Source organism: Calliopsis andreniformis, chromosome 5 (assembly GCF_051401765.1).
Source record: "Calliopsis andreniformis isolate RMS-2024a chromosome 5, iyCalAndr_principal, whole genome shotgun sequence".
Classification (NCBI taxonomy): domain Eukaryota; kingdom Metazoa; phylum Arthropoda; class Insecta; order Hymenoptera; family Andrenidae; genus Calliopsis; species Calliopsis andreniformis.
The window spans coordinates 2009491-2029338 of record NC_135066.1 but is presented as its reverse complement, the minus strand read 5'-3'; the positions used below and the strand labels follow the sequence as shown (position 1 = coordinate 2029338).

Sequence of the window (19848 nt, the reverse complement as noted above, 5' to 3'; positions counted from 1 at the left end):
CACTACGAGCACAACTGCGATCAAATTATCCATCGCTATACAACGATTGCTTAGGTGATATTACGAGAAAGACCGTCAGAAAGCCGTGCAATTTCCTAGCGAGTATTTTCATCTCCAGTTTATCCTACCTCGATGTGCTCCGCCTCGGCGAGAGGTACACGCGAGCGAAGGGAAAAGAATGCACTCGGTCGCGGGCTGAAATGCAAAGTAGTACATACGTGACGCACGTGCATCGGATCAGCGGATGATCACCGTGTCCTCCACTCGAGATCTACTTATTTTCTTCAACTTACTGTTCTGATCAGATTTATGACACTTTCACCTTGAAGAATATTAATAACCACATTTTCAATATTTCAGTCAGCACTTCCTTGTCATCGATGCATTCCTTGAGAATCAATCTCTCAATCCCCTTGACTTTCACATCTGTGAAACGAAGTCAGAAGCGCGGGTACAGACCCACGAGTTTCCAGCGAGTAACTGGTTCATACAACCCTCCAAAGAATAATAGCCCATTACCACGAAACTGATCAATCCCAAGAACACAATTGTCGACCAGGCAATAAATCACTCCGTCAGAATCAGCATTCTTGCGAAACAGTTAACTCGGTCCGAGATACTCTTATCTCTGCTTACCTCCAATGTCTGTGCTTGAGCAACAGCACGTCCTTATCTCCGAAAAATCTGACGAGTTACCTGGTTCGACACGGCAGAGTAGGCTCGTCAAAGGGGGAACAAGTTCGAGTCAGGCGGCGATTTAAGCAGAAACACCGGTTCAGCTGTCGAGGAGCGGCCCCGCGATTCGCCGCGCGAATTTCACCGCGCACAGTTGCATAATCTCGCCTGTCGACTGGTTAACGGGTTACCTTGGCTCGGGAAAAAGCCTCGATAACGGGGCTAACTTATTTCCGCGCTCGTTACTCGCTCGCCGATCGACCCACGGAGAGAGAAAGAGTCGCCGACGGGGTCCTCGACGCTTGCAGACGTGACGATGCGCGAAGGGAATGCACGGAAAACGTGGCAGACGGGTCTGATAGGCGCACGAGAGGCACGGTGTAAAAGTGGCACGATCGGGGCTCGTTTCAACAACGGATCCATGTATGAGGCGAGACGACCTGTAGACGCGGTAACGAGGAAACGGCTCAAACTTTTGCTAAATGGAGCCAGGAGAGGGTATAGAATTATACGAATGCAATGGGACAGGATGGAAGATAGATAGTGGAGTTGGAACAGAAGGTGAAAATTATCTGTGAAAGCTGGAGATTATCTATCGAAGTGCCATGAGACTGAGTTGACCTGACCTGTAGATGTGGTAACGAGAGAACTATGTACATAGGGAAATTTTTGCGATGTGGAGTCAGGAGAAGGTATAGAATTATGTATGTATGTGTGGTGGGATAGAATAGGAAATTGTAGAATTAGAGTAGAAGGAGGAAAGTGTCTACCAAAAATGAATATCATCTAAGCTCAATAAAATACGAAGATAAAATTTTGGAAGGCGGGGCCACAGAATTGAAGGTACCGAGGGAACTGTCAGAGCGGAGCAAACGCGAGGAACGACCGCGCCTCCCTTCGCAGCGTGTTCTGTCATGAAACTGAGAAGCACGATGGTGGGCTAGACGATAGGTTACGCGGTGGAGGGATCGCGTTACAGAAACCGTCGACCTAGCTTCTGCTTCGAAAGAAAACCTGTTCGCGAAGATGCGACCCGAGTGGATCTTCGATTCGCTGCGCAGAACACGGGATCAGGATTGATTCTCACGCGAAGATTCTATTGGAGAAGGGTCACGCAACGAGCTTCCATAAGTCCTCGAGTGGCTAGAGTCGCTGGAGATTCACTGGAGATTCGCTGGCTCATCGTGAGTGGCTCCTCCCGAATATGGAGAATATTTCTGGTTCGCGACAGCTCTGTATCACGGCCCTGAGAGTAGGCTTTGCGTAACTCGACGCGATAAGAGGCGAGGGAGGAGCGTTCCAAAATCAACGGATGTTCGTCACGTGGCTCGGCGCTTATTTGACGCCGGTGAACCCAAAAAGCGAGTTCACAGGCTGACAAATAACCAGGCCAACCGAACGAGCTTCTTCCCTCCACCTCATTTCACCTGTTTGTTCGCTCACGACTATTTATCTCTGCCGCTACATCTCCGCCGCTTTTGCCTTTGTCGTGTCGAACGATGGAAATAACGAAGCCTCGAGCGGAAAGGAACTGACGAACCACTCTGGTAATAGGGAATCCATCAATCGATTACGAGCTTGTCACTTCTTCGTTACTATCTTCCACGTTTTCTCAATTCATCCTTTCTGCTTTAAAGAAAGATCCTATACTACAGCCAGTTTACTGTCAGAATCTCAATGACAGCAGCCCAGGAATTTCTTCATCAACTTCAGACTCGTCGAAAGCGTCGATTATGCTGGGATCGATAATTTCAGACAAGACGGATCTGCCGCCGCTAGAGAATGTTAATGAACAGCCTCGCTATGAATCGTCACGATGCCTAGAATTACTCGAAAACCCTCGGCCATCGTGAAATCCTTCACGAGTAGAAAACGAAGCTGAACCTTATCGCCGATAACGCTCACGCTGCCTCAAAATCCCTGGGTGCCAGTCTGCCCCAGAGTTCCCTAAACCGCATTAAACTCCTTCAAATAGAAACTTCCTGGTTCTAAAGGGAAACAGAATTTCTCATTCCGAGCCACCTCCGCGCAATTCCAAAGTGGGTTAAGAAAACCGTTCGCAGAGGGTGAAGCAGCTGCGAGGTAGCTGGCTGAGTCGCTTTCGACCGAAATTCCCTTCCATTAACCCTCTTATCAGGCACCGATAAAAATTATCTCATACTCTGCCTGTAATTACACGAGCGCTGTCATCAACCGATAAGCTCTGCTCCAGGTTACGAAACTTCGTGCGTGGAGCTCCGTTTTCATTCGATCGGGCACGAAATCTCTGAACCCTTCGTCGTCTCCTGTTCATAGGAGGCTGGGCCCACACATGAGGCTTGAAGCAAAGGGAAAAAAAGCAGAAGAACCGTCGTGTGTTTTGGGTAGGTCGAGTCGAGGGGGACAGGGGATCGAGTCGACGCACGACATTTAAAGGGATTGTATTTCAAACCTTGCCGGGGGTTATAATCGAGGCTGGACGAGCATTTACGCGAGCGAGCGAACGCGGAGACAGCAGACGTGCACGTGAATGCACGGGCACACGTGCATCGCGCGCGAGCGCATATGCGCACGCACTCCACTCGTTCTCCTAAGCTCATTCATAACTTCTCGAACGCCAAGTCCATTCACCGTGTTCGACGCGTACAATGCGGCTCCTTTGTTTCACCCTGAATCAACGTTCGCATTATACTTTTTCCCCCTGAAACCACGCCGCCGCCTCCACTCTATCTCGAGTCAACCATTGCCTCTATTCTATCGGGAACCAGGGAGCTGCGAGAGGGAATATCGACGGTGGCGGTCGAGTCGAATTTATGGGGAATCGGTGAGGGAGGTAACGCTGAGCATTAATACTAGCGCTGTGCTCCCGTGGGGTAATTAGGAGGCAAATGAGAAATTTCTGTCATTTTTGGAGATAATGTAGTAATCATTTCTTTGCTAGCACTGTCAGCAATTTGGGTCGCTTATGTCTATCGAAGACCTTTTTCATGTTCTAGGGTTGTACAAAATGTGGAAAAATTTTGCTACTTCTCAATATCACTGGGATATTTATTATCCCTTTTTCTACGGAGAATTTCAAGAGAATAACAAGGGGCCTGTGCTTTAAAATCCCGAGATTGCTGATGAAAGGTTCAGACGAGACTGCTTGTACTATAAGAAAATTCTGAATATTGTAAAACTGGAACCTTTTTGCTGGGAGAGTTAAGAAAATTGCTTTACCCAAAGGATAAAGCGATGTTATTCCAATTTTAGAAGAGCCTGAACTTTCTTCATTACGTAATAACTATTATTACAGTTTGCCCAGAAATATAGCGTGGTAAATTAGGAAATCGAGTGACTTAGCAAGAGGCTTCAGCCTCTATCTTTTAATATTCCTGTTACTTCACTCATTCTAGCACTCCAAATGTATTTCTTTTATTATTTAATTAATTTTACGACCACGCTATATTTCACACTGCACTATAAGTCGTAATGGAGCACTTTCGGAATATTTTCCCGAAACAACAGTGCAGCAAATTGTAGAGAGCAGTACCTTCGAGAAAACAGAATAAAATAAGTCTGGTATTATTAAAAGGGAGCCGTTTTAGCACAATAGGTGGATTTTTCGAATATACAGCGTGACGTGGAGTTGCCCCGACAGAAGTATTCGGCATCTCACTTGGCGACATGGCGGCCATTGTCGAGAAGGCTTTCTTGGATTGGGAGGGAACTTGAAGCACCAGCTCTTGGAGCAATTCAACTTTCGCGTTCTACTTGCCGAGGGAGCATTCCGCGAAATATCCGAAAGTGAAAATTTCTTTCCTCCAGGAACAGACAGGCACGAGGGATTCTCGTGCACTCGCTTCCACGTATGAGTTTTCGTCATCGGCGTCAACCTCAATGAACGCGAGGAAGAGATAGCAGCGTCGGGGGAATTTGTTTCTAAGAAGTGGGCAATTCGTGATAAGTCAGACATTGATAGTGTCTTCAATGAAACATAAGTGTAAGAGTTATTGAGGACGATGAGAGATAATTGCGATACTGGAGATGTACGACTCTCTGTGTAGATACTTATTTGTCAAGCGTAGTTTTATAATTAGGTTCGTGCTTGTAATTCATCGGTTGCTTTTGAAATAAAACACAGAAATATGAATTCGTAGAGGATTAAAAAATGTATGGGAGATTAAGCGTGGAAATTTCGTCGAAGATATGCTTTGTCTAGCTAGAATAGGAACCAGAGAATGGGTCCGAGAGGAATTGCGAGAAATCGAATCGAAGTCGAGTCACAAAATCGTTAGAATCACTGCAATCCACTTTCGAAATTAATGAAATGTGGCCTGAGAAATCCAATGGAGCACAGGGCTCTTTCAATACAAGATTTATACCCCGAATATGCACGCTGAAGCCGTGGGACTTTATTGATCCTCCTGGGAGAATTATCGTCGACGTGAGTCGGCATTTCGTGGGCCAGAAAAATGGATTCCTAAGCGACCAATAATTGCTCCTTTCCACGTCCTATGTGGAGCACGTTCATGGACAATAGAAGCTACATTCGAGATAAATGGCCAGCTCACGTGGTGCATTTTCGCGAATACTCGCAGAACCTGTCTTCCAGAAACGAAGAATAATTTGTCCCATGGTTGTGATCTCAAAGGGAAATAAGGAGCCTCGAAGTCTCGAAGTCTCGAAGTCTCGACTTCCTTTACTCAATCATGCACGCTGATCGTCAGATTTGTTATCATCTCGGTTCCGTTTGAACCTTCTGCTGAAACGGAAGCTATTCTGCGTTTTCCCTTTCTCGCTCGGCTGAAAAATTCTGCTTCGTCTGGTGCATACGTAACGCGTTGCGTAGGCTTTCAAGCACCGCTTCTCGTTTTGCGTTCTTGTTACACGAGCGATTAACTGAAAGTGTTTCTGTGTACAACGACGCCAGAAGAGTGGAAACGCATTGCGAAAATGGAAAAAACGGTATGTACTCACTTGGAGAGAACCAGCGGAATTCGTGTTTTAACCTTCCTGCCGAGGGGACTTCGAAGAATTGCAACTTTCTAGCGTTGCAATATTTCAAGTTCCAACGTGGCGCTGGAATATTCCGATTTTATAGAGAAACGATGGAACGCTAGACGTTCTTTTGTACTTCTACGCCCTGAACGTGGCTTTTTACCGAAGGAGATTTCCGATAAAAAGAAGAATTAACTATTCCAATTTTTATCGCTTCGCTATCTCAATTTTCACGCCGCTACGTGTACCTCATATTAACACCTTGACTGCTATGTCTGTGTAGGTGACAATTTTTACATCATTGTGAGTAACATTAACATATACTATTATAAGTAGTATTAACAAAAAATTAAAAATGAATTAAAAATAATTTTTTTGCCAACTGGAGTCACTATCAAAGTATGTAATAGCATTTTTATTGACTTTAGCGTCGCAGTAAATGTGTTAAATAAAAAATGACAGGCGCCACTTTATTACCATCACAAGTTTATTATACTGTATCTGCTCTGTCAATTTTCCATCCAGTTTTCTTCCACAAATTTCCTTTATTTCTTTAACTACTAAGTACCTAGTAGATATTTAGAAAGAGAAGACAGAAATGTTCCAGGATGAAGTTCCAAGTAGAAAACAAAAATCCTGGAATTTCCTAGGGAACACTTTGAAGAAACTCTCGAAATTGCCTAGCATCCCATTAGGTGGTCGAAGAGAGATATACGAGAAGGTCTCCACGAAATCCTCGGCTCCCGTCTCGATTATTCTTTCATGCACGATCACGACTTTACGACGAGCAGGCCTAAACATAGATTCCTCAGAGATACACAGCAGAGTGGAGTAGCTCGCGAGCACGATAGCGCTCTCGTTGCAACTTGCTCGTGTGATTTGTCAGCTGATGGAAAATACGGGACAGGCACGTTCGACGTGACTGACTTTCGAAACGACGCCCGAAAGGGTACGAAGAAGAGGAAAGGCCGCCTTATCTTCGAGCAAGATGTACAACGATCCTTTCTTTTCTCGTTAATATTGATGATTTTCCTGTCGAACAGAGATACGAGGAATTCTGCTTGGGGATGCAGCGCGCGATGCCGCATCGGCGATTGTTCCTTCGCTCTATTCCACCTGGAATCCCAGCTCTCCCGCTGATTCTCAAGAAACCAACAAACTTCTCTACGCCGCGAATACTAAAGAATATTTTTTACCATCGACAAGTTTCTGAGATAGGTCAAGTGGAAGTTGGCTTTCAATTCAAGAACAGAAATGCGAAACTTTGAATTTTCGACAAAGGAGACTTTGTCGGTGTCCGATTCGAACTTTCCGCGCGATTATACGACCGAGGCTTGAGTTTTTAATATCCCCCCTTGACTCGAGAGAGACACAAGGTTCGCTTTGTGTGACCGGAAGTTGAAAGGAGGGTAGGAGTCGCTTCCTTTCGAGCCACGCTCGATCTTCACGATAACAAACGTACACAGGAGGGAACGAACGTCGACTGACTCCTACCGTGGATTATTATGCGGGAACGTGCGTTGGACCCTGTGAAATTGTTATCATCCTCTGGGTTCCCTTTCGCGATTCCATCTCGTATGGTTGAATGAGTATCTAATCTTCTAAGAGGCAGAAACAGCAAAAGAGGAGAAATAAAATTGTTTGCACTTTAGCAAATTTTTAATATCACCGAGTAGGAACTTGGAGACACTTTTGAGGTATCTCGAGAACTTCTACAGAGCACTTGCAAAGTTACAGTTTCAATTTTATTCATTTATGACTATAGGAAATTGAACGAAATGAAATTTAATAAGAAGTTGAACCCGTCAGAGTGAAGCAAATGAAGCGTAAATTAATCGTTTTCTTCTCTAAGCGACCTTTAGAATTATTCCCTCAGTTGAACTCAAGGAGCCGAGAAATAATTCGAAACTGGAGAACAAGAGACAGTGATGAACACGTCTTATCTCGAAGTGCTGAATTTCCACAGAAAAGATTTACGAAATATCTTTCAAAGGAATTGGTGACTCAGAAGTGTCGAAAGTACTGACAGAGTCGCGAAATATGCGTGCATACGAAGAAAGTCGTCTCTGGCGGAGCAAAAGCCATCGATCCGCGTCATCGACTTCCGTTTCGAGTCGTCGACACGTTTTTCGCGCGAACTAGCCGGAAGCAGCGTCAACTTTCGTCCCCACGGTAAACTTAGAAGCGTCCTGTTCGCCATCGTTCTATTTTCCATTTAACTCTGTAAATAGGACACGCTTGGTTGTCTGTTAATTAATCGTGTCCGTGATGCGGGCGCTTGTCGCGCGAAAAATACGTTTCCCCTCTTTCTGACGTCCATTCGTTGTAACTTTTTCCATCGCGGAAACTGCTGTCCTGATTTTTCACTGGAAAAGCACGCCCTCGTGATAAGAGCGTGCTCACAGGTTGACAGAAGCAACGAGCTCCAAAAGCCAACAAGCATTCATGGGAACCATAATGGAGTGTGTGAAATTTTTAGCCGCCAGTTTTTAGGCTAATTCGTCTGTTGGATAATTTTCGTCTCGAGAATCGCCAGCGAGGGAAAATGGGAAAATAATTGCAACGGAGGTAACGATTATACAGTGAGAGAGCAGCGAACGAGATTAAAGCTCCTACTGTCAAAATATTCATCGCAAGATAACGAGGTTTTGATGGAAAACGGATCGCAGACGCGTGAAATTCGCGTGGTCTTGTAAGCTCGTGGAACACAGGTTCTTGCTAATGTTAGTGGAGCACCGTTCCAGTAAATGCCACGAAAATGTCATTAACGCGACCAGCCATCGAAAGTTGCAGCTATCTCGCGAGCAAGCACGGTTTACCCGAGGCGCAACGCTCTGGAAAACTTTTTAATGCCATACGCTGCGACGTCATTAAATACCCTCTCTGTCGCTTTCTTTCTTTTGTAAATTATGGAATAAGCTTGACAATGTTGCTCCAAGCTGTGACTCAGCGTACACAGTGATTCGTGATATCTCCTCGAGATGAGGTGAAGGAGGTTTGAGATGAAGAATATTTAAAAAATTCCGAACTCGAATATTTCAATATTTGGATCTTTTACCATTTAGGAATATTGAATGTCTGAAAATTTTAGGATTTAGATATCTGAATATTTAAAAATTTGAAAATCCAAATATTTGAATATTTAAAAATTTTTAAATCTAAATATTTGAATATTTAAAAATTTGAAAATTTAAATATTTGAATATTTAAAAATTTGAAAATTGAAGTATCTGAATATTTAAAAATCTGGAAACCATCCAAAAACCTCTACTTCAGATTTCTCGACACTTGTTTAATCTTTGAAACTCCACTCTGTTCTTTATTTATCAGTTAAACATAATCCCACTCTCGATTCACAGATATCGGTAAACGCAGGCGGCCTTATCACAGAAAGCATGCAATCTCGTAATCACAATACCGCGTTAGAGCGAAAATGCATAGGACTGTCGTTCCAGATGCCCACAAAGTCGAGGCGTACGCGCATTTCTGACGCAAAGGCAACAATTTCAGCGAGTTGTGCATGTATTACAGCGAAACGATTCGAGATTATAGCGACCAGTGGGCGGCGTACCAATTAGTTCGAAAAAAAACTCGTTTTCCGACAGCAGGTCGCTGCCTCGCTGCAGACTCGAAAAGAAACGCTTACGACGGACGGTTTAATTGCGTAACTTGATAGAGTTTCGGGGTTCGTTTTCGCGACTAATTGCAACCAACATGTTCGATCCTCTGCTTCTTAATTGAGTGCCCATTCGTGATAAGGGGATATAAATTCGCTGCAGTAATGACGAGAAAGTGTTGCAAGAATGTGGAGTGTCTGTGCTTTGCTCTCAGTATTACAGAAAATTGAATAAGATTGCATGGTAATCGGGGTTTTAAACACAGGAATCACGGTAGCGAGCTTATAGCGTGTACACCTGCGATGACAGCGATTACAGCAATTCTAACAAGCATTAAAATACACGTGGAATTATGTTGTAAGTAAAATTCTGACAAGCAATTAGTAATCAATATCAAAGAATGCATCGTGAGCATCGCACATGCCACTTTTCCACAGCTCCGTTTTAAAATAATGTTTCCATCGTAAACAATTCTTTTGGCGCCTAAGTCAGGACGTTTACGCGACGCTGGCGTCTCCTCGGCGACGGACGCATTTGCGTGGAGAATGTTTGCGGACACACGGGCCGAGGGCAGTAAATTACATTGACACACGTGGCGCGACAGAGACAAAGCATGGACCCCTGCGTCCATTTACCACGAACGCGTATAAGCTAGACGGATCAGCGACAATGCGCTCGTCGACTGCCTCGGGGAGGAAACTTTTATCGCGCGATGGAAAAGCTGCGTGGAACGACTCACGAGTGGACGAATGCTGATGAAAATGGAGGGAAACGTCAAGTGCTTGGTCGAAATTACTTCCAAGATTCGAGAATATGGACCTAGTCGAAAATATTGCAAACACAGTGGAACTTAAAAACCTTGATTCCACGTACCAAAGACAAAAATTTGTGACTCAAGGTATTAAAGAACCGTAACCAATTAGCATACGAGTCCCCCTCAGATCACGTAATCTGAAAAACAGTCGATGGAAAGGAATGAAACTGAAATCAGCAGTAACGCCTAGGAACACAGAGTCCTCAGACTAAGCAATTGTGAAGTTGCCACCCGATCGAAGTCAGCGAGACCCAACTCGTCATTGACTCCCGACGAATTCCATTGTCGTCGCCATTACGTGACCATAATGTTCCGATGGGCGTACGTGTCGGCACATAAGCGTGCCGTGTTCCCTGGCTAATTGCAAGCAGCGTAGGAGGCGTACATGGCCAGGCATGTACAGGCAAGGTGCACCGTCCACAAAGGACCCGTATCGCCTGCAAACACGACCGAAAGAGCTTTTGCCTCGGCTGGTTAGTCGCGAGGATGCATCGTGTCGGCTGTTTCTGGGCTCGCTGTAAAAGTTCTATGACCAGAGGGACGCTTTTACGACGTCTCGGTGCCGCTCGAAATTCAAGTGGATGCCGTCTAAACGGTCGACATGCTGTCTCGAAAAAACGACTCGGCCCTAATACGCCTTGATAGGTCCCAATGCGTCAGCGTTTCGCCGATAGACGCCGCGAGCTCTGCCTTCACCGATGACCTCGATTCCTCGCCAGCCGTCGCTCTGTACTCCGTTTTAGCCGATGCCTCTCCTAGAACCTCAATTCCTCGAGACTTCCTAGAGAGCTAGGAGCCGAGGCAGACCTTGGAACGGCGCTTTCTAGGTGTGACACTGATCCTAGCATGGACAGGAAGCAACAATGGACCTAGGCCAGACGTTTATCGCTAATTGGCCACCATGAGTCGCCTGGGTAAATCTTCGATTCGAGGCTCTGCCATTCGACACGTGTACAGAGCGTGTATGGCCTTGCCCAGGCTTCAACGCACAAAGGGATACGATGATCGTGATTACAGTAGCACTCGAGCAGAGGGGATTGGCTCCACGATCCGAAATGATATATTGGCGGACGTGTCAGGAGGAGCATCTGCGGAGACTGGCCAATGTACACGCTGTGTAATTGGAGGATCTGCGGAGGTCACCACCGCCGTTAATGAGTCTTAATGAACGGGCGTGAGAGCATACGGACTGACTACAATCGCTCCTCCTTGATGCTGATTCCGCGGTAGATAAAGGGTTCGTGGAAAGCGAGAGGAATTCTTGCGGAATTGGAGCCAATGGAAGAAATGGACCGAGGGTTTTCTATTTTTGTTCTGGCGTAGCGATGAGTCTTGTGTCGTTCAAGAAATCGAGGCGAAGTCACATATGAGCTGTTCATTTGCTAAATTGGTTCACTCTCCAAAAAACAGAAATACATATCTATATTTATTTTAAATGTAAAAAATTAAGCATTTATCAAATACTTATCACCGAAATTTTAAAACATTCAAAAAGTGGAGTTCATCATTTTGACTTGTGAACCTTGGACCAAGCCTTGGCCTCACTCTGGCCTATTCTTATTTACAAGATATTGATGTTCAGAGTTTTTCAGTTTGAAGCTTTCGATTCTCATTCTTCATTTTTAGTTTGTGAACAGGATTACAGATTCCCACCAATTTCACGCGAACTGGAGCAAGTGTTCTTAAGATTAAAGACAGTCGATTTGTCAAGACCCAAAGGTTAGTCATCAACTCTAGCGTCCAGCCATCGAGCCAGGGACTATCGTCATAGGATCACAGCTGACGAATTTCAGTTGAGCAGCAGACTTTTTTATGCGGGCCTGGGTTAATCGAATTGGTTGAACCTAGCCTGCTGCCTCTCGATCGTTGACACTCGAATTGCTAATGAAGCCCAGTTCTCGAATAAAGGTAAAAACCCTCTGAAATTCTCTATACTCCTAGCTCTAGCTCCGTTTAACGAGTATTCATTTTCTTACTGGAGATGTAATTTAAACGTAACACAGCATGGCGTATTTCTTTAGTTTCTACTTCTGCGTGAGTGGGTCTCTTTTGTGATTCTACTCTTCAGACCCTCAAAGAGGGAAAAATCTACAGTGCTGGGTAGAAACTACGAAGTGGGAGCCACGTTAGTAGGTCTGCCTTTTCTACCCTACAGAATCTACAAAATGGCAGAAGTACGCTCAAGAATTTCGAGTTGACTGCCACTAACGCTGTCTAACTACTATGTTCCAGTGTTACTACTAATAGAACTGTGTAATAGAGAATACTACAGAGAATTTCTCCCAAGATAATAGGTCTACCTAGTGGAATCACCTCGTAGAGTCTAACTAATCAAACTAGAACGCCTGGACCCCAGCGATTCCTGCCCATCGAAGAGGGAAAAAAGGAGGCAAGCTAAAGTATTCCAGCAAAAGAGAAGAGGCCATTTCCCCCAATCTTCCGGCATTTTCTCGTTAACACGGTTCGAGGGATCTCACCGACACGCGAAACTCGCCATGGCAACACGCGTCTGCCCTCTGCTATGTCGTGGCAGTCGCCAAACTTCGATCCGAGAAGTTTCACGACTGACCGAAGAATTTTTCTCCTCGGTCAAACAAAGAGTTCGATTTCACTGGGTCCTGGCTAACTCGACGCAGGGAAGAAACACGGACAAGAGGAGGCAGAGAAGGGAGAGAGAATAAAAAGAAAATTACATCAGCTGCTCGACAGCGGTACCTTTTGCTCGGTTCCATCCCCAGACCTAACCCAGGCTTCTACGAAATTCAACCTTCTCGCCCTTTTGCTCCTTCTAGGAACAGCTCCTCTCTTCTTCCACGTTTCGCTGGTGACCTACGGTCGCACGCCTACCAAACAGCCGGATGGAGAGGCGAAATGAGAGTGTAAACGCAGCCTGGGAATCAACCTTCCCGCGCATCAGACACCCTCGCGAAAATATGAAATTTTCACGAGCACTACAGGCACACTGCGAGGCACACTGCGAGGCACAAATCGTGGCGCGAGTTCTGGCTGAGAAAAGGGGGAAGGAAGACTCTGAAGAGAGTGGAGTATGCAACGTTGATGAGGAAATACCGAGGGAGCTCGAAAAACAAATGCCACGACCCTTCATTTTCACTTTCTACAGTCTCTGCTCGCGGGACGGAAGAAAAATTCACTGAATTTTTCTTTCCCACCTGAAACATCAATTTTCTTCATATTTCACCGCTAGATCGTGCATGCTGCCTGGGTATTTGTTCGATAGTTAGAAGCTCGGAGTGGTCCCCCGAGGAAAGTGGCTCGGTATGGTTTCGCTGGTTTAGATGGTGAAAAGCGAGCCGACTTGGCGTGCATCGTCCCGCCACTTATGGTAATATTTCCGTGCATCGCGGCGGCGTATGCATAATGCAGTCAGAACTCGGAATTTATGTTTCGAACACGAGGAGGAGCGTTGTGTTGCGGCCGACTCGTGTCTTCTGTCCCGCAAGAAACATCTGCTGCCGGCGTGCTGGCTATGCATCGTCGACGAAGAATAGAATGGGCCTGGCCTGGCTTTCACGGACTGAGAGAGCCCGACACGCTCCGTGCCGTCACTCTCCAAACCGATTAACACTTCAGACGGCCCTTTGCCGATTTTGGGCGGCCCTCAATTTGGGAAGAAATTCGAAAAAGAGTTCAGAGGGTGAGAAGATCGTGAGAGTCTTATTTTCTGAGGTGAGATCAAGGATAACTGTGTACGTTTTGATTTGACTGATATTTGGTTCGATTGTGTTTCAAATTTTCGGAAAAAGTGAGAGATATAGGGTAAGAGACCCTATTACTGTGTTTTAACTTATTCTTGCGCTTTTTATATAGAATCTATGTAAAATGCAGTAATAGGTTCAGACACAGCAATAGGATCTTTTACCCCAGTGCCAATATTGTGTTAGCTATTTGTTTCTTTAAAGTGTACTTTCGTTTTTTTAAGGAAGAAAAATGTGGAGTCGGTTGACAGAAAGTGCATGTTCACTTTTCTACTTTGTGAAACTTTTTAGCTGAACAACAAGCTGTTACGCAATTGCATGCGAGAAATCGAGAAGCAGAATCGTAATAAAGTTGCAGTGACTCGTAGGTGCACAGCCTGTAATCACATAATCTCCAGCGTTCGTTTCGTATGTTATATTGTTTCTACCTCATTTATCATCGAATTGTAAAATGAAAAACGAACCTGCAAGATAATCTTTAAATAAACACGCGAGTCACAGTGGAGCTACAGTCAAAATACCAACTGGCAGTTCTCAAACAGCCATTGTATTCAGGAATGGGCACGAATCAATTCGCTGTTAATAGCTTAGTAAGCCATTCCATTGCGAACGAGATGTGGATGCAATGAAATTCTCAGTTCAAACTGCGCAATATTACCAACACATGAATCCGCGGTGTTTGTTTATCCAATGATCTGTGTCATTTTTGGCTAATGGTATAATGATGGAACTGCACAGGCCCGTAAAGCTCTTAACCCCTCAATCTTAACCGTTCGTGAGGCCTAATTGACCCAACTTCGGCACGCCAGCTCTCGCTTTTATTCCTCGGCTGCGCGAGACCCTCGGCACGCGTTCGATCGCTAGACAACCTGCTATCGTCTAAGACCTAAGACTCTCGGCGCAAAGTTCAATGCACCGCCGAAAAAACAACAGACTATCTCAGACAGTTTAAGGTATAGAATATCCATCTGAGGGTTTTCTATGCTGGCCTGAAAGGTGGTCCGAAATTGCTGCTTCAAAAGTGTCGATTTAAACGCTCTCAAATTGGCAACTTTAACTCTCGAGAGCAACTTGTTGGAATCGAGTCACTCAGAGATCAAAGCGATTAACTCCATTTTTTGGATCATTTAAAATTTTAGCGATGAACTACTTGACTGATGCCTAACTTTTTATGTTTCAAGAGAATCACTTGTTTTCTGTGTGATGTAATACACTTTAGATCTGGAGTCCAGAAATATTAGCAAATTTAGCAAATGAGTAGCTCAATTGTTCTTTTAGGTAGACACGAAACATCAGCAAATTTTTCCCCAAAAGGACGTATTTATTTACGGTATTTCAAGAAAAGCAACGTGATCAAACTCTATATCGCGCTTGGTATGACATAAGTGAGTGACACCACTAAACACCCACGATTCTCCGGAAAACTACATATCATTCAACAGAAAAGGCACTTCTTCCACAATAATAGTTGAATAACAGGAAGATTCGTAGCAGTATATCTCGCCGAAACGAGCTATATACGAGTCCAGAAATACCCAAGAAACTCTGTCTCACCGTTAACCTTCGGCCATCCTGTGGAAACTCGTCCGCGAGCAGCTGTTCCGAAAGTGCGGACGGGTTTCGAGGCCAGGGCGGCCTCGATTGAAAGTAAGAGCGGTAACCGGTATCGGCCTCGTATAATCTCGTTCCAGTCTCGTTAAGACTACTGCAAATCGGCAGTTTCCGTGGCCTAACCGAACGCTAACACCGCTCGAAGGTTCTAACTCACCTAGCTGGACGTGGGGAGCAGGCCAGCTCCAGACGACGCCAGACGGAGGTCCTCGGCAGGCTCGCGTAAAATCCCCGTGGCCGAGGGTACTTCCTTTCCACCACTGTGTGCACCGAGACGCGAGAGCGAGACAGACGCGCGGCGTCGCGAGCCGGTCGAGAAGGGAACGGCGGCTGTGGCGGCGGCGGCGGCGGCGGCGAGCGAACTGAACGACGTCTCTCTCTGTCCCCTTGCGCCCTCCCTGCGTCGGTGGCTTCAACCCTTGACAGAGGTGGACACGCACGAGCCGGGCGAAAAATGAGAGCCGAAAAACTGCACCACCAGTTAGAGGACGAACGAGTACGACGAGCGTCGCGACGGTCCGCGTAGGCGCTGGCCGCGTACTGTGCCGAACGAAGGCAGTATGGCGCCCGCTGCCAGCTTTCCTGCTGCGCGCTCGTCGCTCCTCTTTGTCCCCTACCCGACCGACGCCTGTCCCGCTCCCACCAGACGCCACCGACGCTGCCCCCTCTCTCTCCAACCCCCCTCTCTTTCTTTCTCTGTTACGTCAATGAGTTATGTAGGGCCCTCTCTTTCTCGGGTTTACTCGCCTCCGACGTCGTGTTTCCTACTGCCACGGGAGTTCAGCGCGGTGCAGCGAGTGGCCCGCGAGATTTTGAACAAGAATTTTGCTTCTTTCGAGGGAGAGCGGTGAGAGGGTAGAGAAGGGGGAGGGGTTTGGGCTTTGGGGATTAGTGTTTCGTGTGGAATTTGGTGCGGGAGGTGTTTGTGTTGGGTGGAGGGTTCGAGGGCGTGGGGGGTTGTACTTGGAAGAGAAAAGGAATTTGGTGGCGAGGTGAGGGTTGTGATGTGGGCAAGAGTGGTTTTTTGGGTGTCAGTGTGGAGCTGCGGGAATGTTTGAATATTTCAAACATGGAGTATTTGAAGAGATTGAATATTTGAAAAATTGAAAATTCGGAGTTTGACAAAGTAGAGGAGTGATACTGCCTGAAAACCATAACTATGACCAAGTCTTTCATATCCACAATCTTCCTCCTTTACCCCTGCAGTTGCATTCTCAGAGTCTTTCAGGATTTCCCAGAGCTCCAAATCTCGAGGAACATTTGAAACGAATTCAAGACTCTTGTCACGCGTTCCAAACGATTCGGAGCGTCTTAATCCCATCGCTACCAAGTTCTCTCTCTCATACCAACCCACTGCACTCTGCTCCTCCTCCGCGGTAGAAAATGCTTCCATCCTCATTCTACCACCAGCATCCAACGTTCCATCCCCTTCTCTCGTTAACAATCTACCTTCCTCTATCTTCCTCCATCTCTCCTCACCTCCTCGTCGCTCCTACCCATCGTCCCCTTCATGCCCACACTATCGACCCTCTCTGTTTCACATGTATCGCAACGCCTGCTTTATCTCCGTCTAATCACTGCTTCTTTCCCCTCCCTTCTGGGATAGTTGTTCCCCTCGGCATCCGCCAAGCCTTCTGCCAGCGTTGGGGTAGGGAAGACAGCAAGGCGAGACAGAGGTGGACGAGGATACTTTCCGTTGGTGCCGTGGCGATGGAGCCAATGGAAGAGCGACAGGATCAGTGTCCCCTGCGAGGTCGCGCGACTAGACGCCGCGCTTTCCCCCAGAGAACGAGCTGCGTGGGCGAGAGATGAGATTAAAATTAGATCGATTGTCGTTAATAACTTGCACGGGCCATCGTTACCAGTCGGCGCCTCTTGTTGATGAAATGCAACAGTTAGGGTTACAGGTGTAGCCGAGCAAGTGCATTAGTGTAAGTAAGATCGACCATTAGGCCACCTTTGTCTCCTCTCAGGGGCTAAGCATTTCGAAGGGAGAAAAAGGTCGAAGGTGGCGATAAAACTGACACCTCGGTCGTTACCTTTCGCGGAAGAAGCTTTATCGAAGGTAACGTGGGGGTTCTGTGAGAGGAATCACTCTCTTTAGATTTCTGTTTTAAGGTTTTAACCTTTTGAGAGCTTAATCGGACACGTTATCGTCTACAGATGAAATGAACATCCCTGGAATGATACACAGTGTGCTATTCTACTTATTAAAAGGTCTCATGTTTCACAGTTCTTGTGATGAATAAATGGAGTTTAGAGCACAGAAAAGGTATACATTTTCTGGACCGCAATTTATAAATTTATTAGACTAACAAATGGTTCCTGGAATTTAATTCAGTTCTCTTCCCAATGTTCCACCTGTAGAACAGATTCGTCCTACTACGAATCGGAGAATTCGCAACTATGCCTGTTCCGAACTTTACTACAAGCTCTCGACTTCTGCGAGCAGAAGCTCTACAACAAACCTTAACTCGCGAACTGAAACATGTGTTGCCGAGAAAAAATATCGAGCGTGTTCCGTGGGATTTTACAAGTACCTTTGGAAACGATTACCATCGACTTTGCTATAAAATCTCGAGAATGGATCGTCGGAAAGGATGAGGAGTAGGCGCAGGAGACACGTGGGCATCCGTGTGATGCAGAAAATGCAACGGAAACGAAGACAAGGTGGAATGCCGCTAGTTGGATGATTCATTATATCCGACGTGGAATATCAACGAAAAGAAAATTCTATTCATAGAAAGTTAGTCGAGGTAAATCTCATATATTTCATCGGGAAAAATGAAGAATTAAAATATCGATATTTCACCCTTTCAGATCTGAACGTTTTTGGGTTATAAAAGAAAGTCTTTTTTAAACATTTTTTTAAATAATAATAGCCTAAGAAGAAACTTCACATTAAATTAGATAATTTTAGATCCAACTTTACTAGGCAACTGGAGAACCAATGTTGCGTATTTGTAATTCCACCAAAAAAATATTTATTGCATAGTTTTTGTGGAAGAGTGAAGAGAAGTCATTAAGGTTGCCTGCATCACACGTAATTGATAAACTCTGATTGAACCCAGTGGCTTTCGACATAGTTCGGAATAAACTGTCTATATGAAGGAGCCTGTCCCTGTTAGATGCATTTTCTCAACACTAATTTCCTCGTTAGGATTTTATTACACACTCGGCTGCCTAATTACTTCGTTAGAATTAAGTTAATTGTCGATCGCGGACGGTAACGAGTATCGATTCCGATCCGAGGATGCAGTTACCTTCGACGATCGTCGATGTTCCTTGGGAAATAATATCTCCTTAATAAAGTGGATAGTAAAGTCGAGCGTGTAACGTTACGCTCGATTTTCTCGGATATTTCAGCCTGGCGGAATAGTCGCGCGGAAGTTGCGCCGGAATATTGATTTCGTTCGAGTGCCCATCTCGACAAGGAGCTGATATTTGCTTAATTCGGTGATTCAATCCGTTACGCGCTGCGTCGCCTCTTTGTAGAACCTATCCGGTCCCTTCGGGTGCACCGAAAGTTTGCAAAGGTAGATGGTGATGCAGTCCAACTTAAAGTAGAAAGATCCTCTCAGATGTAAACTCAGATACTCTACTTACAAAGCGTTTCAATTTAGGTTCCTCTTTGGGGACCCAAATTTGTTAATTCTGGAAGAGCTAGCAGAGTGAGTTTTTATATCTGTGACTATAAACCACGACGACGTGGATACAGGTAAGTTATATATTAAAAAACTTGTTAAAATGAACAGTGAAGCTGGGAGTCCACGTACCGAGTTAAAACTCAAAGCTTTATAGAACAGTGGAGCAGTAAAATCTCGATTAAGAAGTACTAGTAGCGTGCTAAAGAAATAAAGCTAGCTATCAAAAGGGACCCTTAGATTTGAATTTCGTGGAACTTCTGATAACCGAGGTCCTACAGTACCTATCTCGAAGACAGAAAATGTGACTCACGACGTTTTTTCTTACAACCACAGATATATCTTCAAGCAGAAGCTACTAAATAAAAAATTTCCTTCGTAGAACCACTGTACCTACTTGAAAAGAATCATCGAAAATCACGAGGGAAGTTTGCCGAATTACAGTGATCACGGTCAGGCAGGATGACAAGCGTCGAAGGGAACGATCGTCCGGGGAGTAGTGCTCGAATCTTTTATTTAACAACTTAAGTCGTACCCTCGGAAGACGTCGCGGAAAAGCTTCCCGCGAGGACGAAAGACGAGCTGAGAAAACGTACAACGCCTGAGGAAGGAGCAATATCGCTGAAGGGAATTTGAAATCGGGGCTAATAGAAAGGAAGGACGAACGGACGAAATAAGAGGCAGTCTATGTCGATGGGGATGCCACGGGCTGCCTCGTCCGATCTCCCTTTCATCTCCATGGACGCAGACCCTCAGTGGTCCTCAACCCTGCTAGTCCAGAATCCCTCAGCAATGGCGTGAAAATCAGTGAA

At 45.6% G+C, this 19848-nt stretch overlaps 1 protein-coding gene across 4 annotated transcripts in view; it reads right to left on the bottom strand.

Moving 5' to 3' along the window:
- The window catches only part of LOC143178879 (uncharacterized), a 61387-nt gene extending 45701 nt beyond the window's left edge, over window positions 1-15686 (bottom strand). For all 4 annotated transcript variants that reach the window (XM_076377794.1, XM_076377795.1, XM_076377796.1 and 1 more), the window contains exon 1: window positions 15550-15686. The gene's annotated coding sequence lies outside the window, so the exon portion shown is untranslated. The remainder of the gene's footprint in view (window positions 1-15549) is intronic.
- Between the last annotated feature and the right edge of the window lie 4162 nt (window positions 15687-19848).